The sequence below is a fragment of the Cyprinodon tularosa genome, unplaced genomic scaffold, assembly GCF_016077235.1.
Source record: "Cyprinodon tularosa strain WSP-4 unplaced genomic scaffold, ASM1607723v1 ctg464, whole genome shotgun sequence".
Taxonomy (NCBI): Eukaryota; Metazoa; Chordata; class Actinopteri; order Cyprinodontiformes; family Cyprinodontidae; genus Cyprinodon; species Cyprinodon tularosa.
The window spans coordinates 495,218-500,813 of record NW_024039190.1 but is presented as its reverse complement, the minus strand read 5'-3'; positions in this window follow the sequence as shown (position 1 = coordinate 500,813).

Here is a 5,596-nt window from a genome sequence, read left to right as displayed (position 1 = left end):
TAAAAGTTAATTTCTTTTAGGGGGTGTAGCTTATTCAGTTTTGTCCAGTTTTAGCTTTGGATTTGAGGTGAAGTTGAAGTCTTGTTGCTTAATTGATTTATCCAATTATGCAAACTTCCAGTAAACAGTGCCACGACATAATGCTACAACCACATTGTCTCAAAGTTGGGAGAAAATAAAAAGCTCAGTAGTACAGACATCCATGGATAGCAGCACTGTTTTTAAACCTCTGACCAAACCTGCAACACAGAATAATAAGAGCAGAGTTAAGTACAATAAAGGTGAAAAAAAATGTGATTCCAATAATTTGCTAGTAAAAGTGTTGTTTGCAAAAAGGCATAACATCCAGACTGCTATCTATGATTATAAAGCTAAAGAAGGCTGCTGACCAAACAAATAAATCGTCTATCTAAAAATATTGTATGTACTTTATAACGGCAACTCTTTGTTCACTCTTTCACAGCTTTGAATGACTGGTGTAAAGCTCTGAAATGGCATCAAAGTGGTCTACCAGCACATCTCCATCCCATCAAATGGTCCCCTACTCCCCATGTTCCACCTCCAAGCCCACGCACCCCAGCACCTACAATCAAAAGGAAATTAAATGATTCATTGTGTCTTCCCGCCTTCCCAACTAAGTAAAAACATAAAAAATAAAAGAAAGGGTTTTAGGAAACCCTTTTACAATGCTTTTTGCATTCTTCTGTTTCCCTTGATTCGCCCTTTCTAACTGAATAGTACATGATGGCACTTGATGGTGTAGAAGAAGACGAAGAAAAAGCAAAGGAGAGAGAGCAGAAGAGAGAGAGAAGGAGACTAAAATCAAGTGTGACAACATATGAATTTCAAATTTTTGAGGAGACATCAAAGTGCACCATCCGGGTGTCTCCTCGACAAGGACACTTTCTGATTTTTAATTCCATACCCTGATTGTATCGCCAAGGCCCTAACGAAGAATGGAGCAGCAGCGCTGTAGAGTGGCATCAGGCAGGGAGAGATAGAGGAGCAGGGAAGAGAGAGGATGGGGTGGGGGTAAGGAGAGAGTAGGGGAGATCAGAGGGGGTAAGAAGGAATAGATAGAGATGGAGGAAGAAGGAGAGAAGAAAGGAGATCCTCATCCAAACACAAGCAGCTGGGCCCTTTGTTGTTGAAGCGATCATAGTTCCTCTTTTATCACACAGAAAGATGGAGAGAGGAGAAAGGAAAAGAGACACTGAGAGTGAGAGTGATCCACTTCTTTTTCCGCTGGGGTGACAGGGACATGGATGGAAGGAGGGCAACTTTTTTCACCCTTTGCACAAATCCCATCCAAGGACTCATCTCTATGTGTGCCCTTTGTGAATAAATGCTAAGGAATAAAGCTGGAAGGACATGTTACAGATGCACCCGCTTTACCCAGAATCAATTTTCCTGTCAATGCTCAGCTGTTCAGTCATGTGCCAAAACTAACTAGTGGACTCTGCTAATCCTTGGTCCTGCCTGGCATTCCACTGCATCACCATTCAGATGGTTGATCAACACTGTAGCAGACTAATTTTCTGGGAGAATCTCAGCAGGAATGTGGCAGGCTTTTGGCTCCTGCGATCCTGCCAAAACTTTATGCCAGGACTGCTGTAGTGATAGCCCGCCCCACTCAGCATCAATGCTAGGGGGCTTATAACCCTGAACAATCCCCCATGATGCGCACTCCCTACAAGGCTTCACTGGAAACGGATGGGAAACCCCAGGGAAGAAGCAGAGAGGTTGGAAAGGTCAGGTTGATGGTACATACGCGCCTGTGCAAAGGCACACTGAAACACATTTTACTTTGCTTTTTTTTTTTTCATTTTTAACTATGGAAAAAACAAACAATTTTAATCTAAAACAAAATAGGTTAAATTTGTTACCATGTGAATTTTGGGAAAAGTGAATCAGCAGAATTGTTCTTTTTTAAGTTGTATGAAATCTCTAAAACCATTCTTCTAAATAATCTACTTCTTTGTGTTGTCCTATCAGATTAATTCTTAAAAGCCCTTGTAAGCTGGCAAAACCTAAAAAAAAAAATATTAAAAGGATATGAGGCTGTAAGGAGTCTAATTTTAAATAAGATCATAGATCTGATTAGAATTATTCTCAATTCTTTCATTTATAATGTTTTGTGTCCTAGTTTGTGACAGACTTGGATTACCGGCAGGCCAGTTGAGCACTGATTCATGCTGTTGTAAAACATCCAGAATCAGTTTGAGTTTCCCTATTGTCAGATAACTAACAGCTTGCCTAAATACATAATCTGGATAGGAGCATATGCTGAGCCAGAATCTGGGCATTTAGCTCAGCATTAATGCTGCCTGCACAGATGTTCCTGTTAGCCATGCAATGTGCCCTCCTCCAAAAATATCATAAGCTGCTAACAAGATCATGTCTTTTATTCTACGGGGCACAGTGTTGCATTTAAATATTGTGGCTGTTTTCCCATCTTACTATGTAAAAACAACTAATGTAAGAACAAACACACTGACAGGGCTCTGAACTGCCTGTTTCTTTTTGCGACAAACTGTTTGTAGGAGTGTAGATTTTTATCTTTAAAGATACATAAAACATTGAGCCCTCCCACAACACACACACTTGAAAGAGGTTTGATCTCTTTGTCATTTGCCATTGGCTTGGATTATAATACAGTCTTTAAATTATATTAGTTGATATTCATAAGCTCCAAATTTAATGTAAATAAAAGTAAGAAAAAAACATTTTAAACTGAATATTTCTTTAAATTTTCTATGTGATTGTTTTTGGGTTCGGAATAGCCAAAAGCTAATGGAGCCCAAACAGCATTGGCTTCTGGCCGTTGAAGTTCCTGTTCCTATGTTATCAAAATGATAGCCATTAAGTTATATGAACATGTCCAGGGCCCAACTAATTAACTGCTTAGGGCCCAAGGGCAACTAGGGAACACAATGAATAAAAAAATGGTTTGCCTTTTTTTGCATATACAACGATTTATATAAAAATATGCTGATATATGTTTTTTTAAATCAATATATCTTTCATCATGAAGAAATTATTACTTAGACATGAAAAAAATCACTGTAAACTTAAGCCCACTTGAATGGTGGGCTTGATATTTTATTTTGGAATAGACCTAATTATGTCAGTTTTTCCACAATTTAATTTATTATTTATTAAATCTGTATTGTTAAATGTACCCATTGGAATAAAAAAACACAAAGCTTTTACTGTAAACAAACAGCACACTAGTTTGTTGTATTATTTTTAGTAAAACTAGTTGATACTGTTAACAGCACTGCCTGCCCTGCAATGAGTTTATAGTAGGTGTATGCATGGATGGTAATCAAACTGTTGTTTGCAACAATAAATATTATTGGTGAAAATAGAGGGTGAGATTAGTTGTGTCCCTCGAAGCTTTCCATGAAAACTCAAATTTAAATTTAAGGGCTATTGACCTTGATTAGAAGTCCCACAGCAAATAATGCATCACAGAACTTAACAAAACATGAAAAATTATTTTTTTTTAAATGAAGAAACTGAAAAAAAATTGACACAAACAAACTAAAGATATCCAAGCAACACCTGGAGAAACCAAATAAAATAGTTCTCCTCCATCAGAGAATCAAAGAAAGCAACAAACACTGAAAAGTACGGGTATTTTACATAATGCTCCTTTAATATGTTCAATGGCCTAATGATTTTAGAATATTTTTAGAATAAATATTTCATTACAATGCTTTTTTTAGTTGACTAGAGAAAAATCAAGAGAAGGAATTTGTGACAAATCTGCAATGTCTAAAAGGATGTAAAGTTGAGATTTTATCATCTATCAAGGGTTAAACAGGTAACAAAACCGGTTTAACAGGGGCAGTTAATCACTGAGGCAAACATGCCAGTAGATTATGATCTAAGGCTGGTTTCCATCTGGAGTTATGCGCTGTTTTATCCACACCCAAAAAGATTTAAAGGTTTTGGCACCCACAGTAACCCACCTGGGATTTAAGACAATTTTACTGCTGCTTGTCATATTTGAATGTATCCTTCAAATGTCTTTGAAAGATATTCTTCAGATAGGCGTAAAACACAATGTGAAAATCCTGTTTTAAAAGCAAAATTTAAATTACACTATAAAATGTTAGAGAAAATGCTAAAAATAAGTTCCTTGCTCATATTTATGCTTGGAAAACTATTTTTCTAAGCGAAATGTAGTAGCACAGAATTGCCAACTCTTCATTGTATATTTGTGTGGTTTTATTCAACAAAGTTACACCAAGCTTTGCATAATGGCAGTAAAAGAAAGGAAAAAATGAATTGTTTCCAAATGATATTACACATAAAAACCTATAAAGTGTGTATTTGCATTCAGCCCCTTCAAAAAAACCTGTAACAAAATCAAGTAGAATCAGTTGTGTTTTGTAGTTATGATATTAGAATCCAGCTGTGTGTGACTCATTTTAAATAGAGCTGTTATGAGAAAGCCGTGGAGGTTTGCTCAAGAAAATAAGTGAAAAAAAAAACCAAAATGATAAAGATTAATGAACACATCAGACAGATCATGAGTAAACTTTACAACAGAGTTCGGCTGTTGAAATGACTGTATGGTGGGTTAGTCTATAGCACTACTTCCTGGCAGGAAGAAGGTCCAGGGTTTGAATCCTACCCTCCCAGTGCAAGCATCGGTTCTCTGTAGGTAATCATGCTTCCTTAACTATCTAAGGACATGACTGTTTGGTGGATTGGTGACTCCCAACTGCTGGTAAGTGTGTGTCCATGGTTGAATGTCCTCCCTGAATGGGTTCTCCTGTGACTGGCAATGTGTCCAGGGTTTATCGCTGCTCAAAACCCTGTGGAGATAGTCGCCAGCCCCCATGACCCTGTCAAGTTGGGTGGTTTCTGAGCTACATCCAAAACTTTGAATCAGTCCAACATCTTAAAACAGAACAACTATGAAAAATTTCCAAATTAAAAGTCTGGCCTTTATGATCCATTAGGGAACACAGTGAACATGAGAAAGGTGATCTGGTCAGATAAAAATCAAAAATTTTACTTTTATACCAAACACTTTGAGTGAAGAAAAAAACTTAGTGCACTGAGAGACTATGGTGCCATGGGAGTTGCTTACTTTTAACAGGGACAGCAAAGCTGCTTGGTGTTGAGAGGAAATGGTTGTAGCTAAATACAGAAAAACACTTTGGGAAAAGAAATAAACATTAGAAGCAGCACAGCTCAGAAAGCATGGCTTATTTTTTTGTCTTTTAGCAGGACAACGCCCCGAAAAAATGCAGCCATAGCTGCATTGGAATGGTTTAGATTTTTGTTTTTACTTTAATATAACATTGGAGTTCATTAATACAAAAATTCCTATTAAAATACTTAAAGTTTATTGTTTTAAAGCTATAAACAAGAATTCTCAAGAATTTTAAAACCTTTTGTAAGGCTCAGTCTATCCTGTTTTTTTAACAGCTCAGAGAATTACGACAGAGGGTCAGACAAACCCATGCCATGTGAACCATCTCCCCCTAATATACAGACGAACACTTGCGGGAGCCCCCTCCTCAGCCCTGGAGTGGGGTGAACGGTGAAGCAGCTGGGAGACGTGAAGCCACAATGG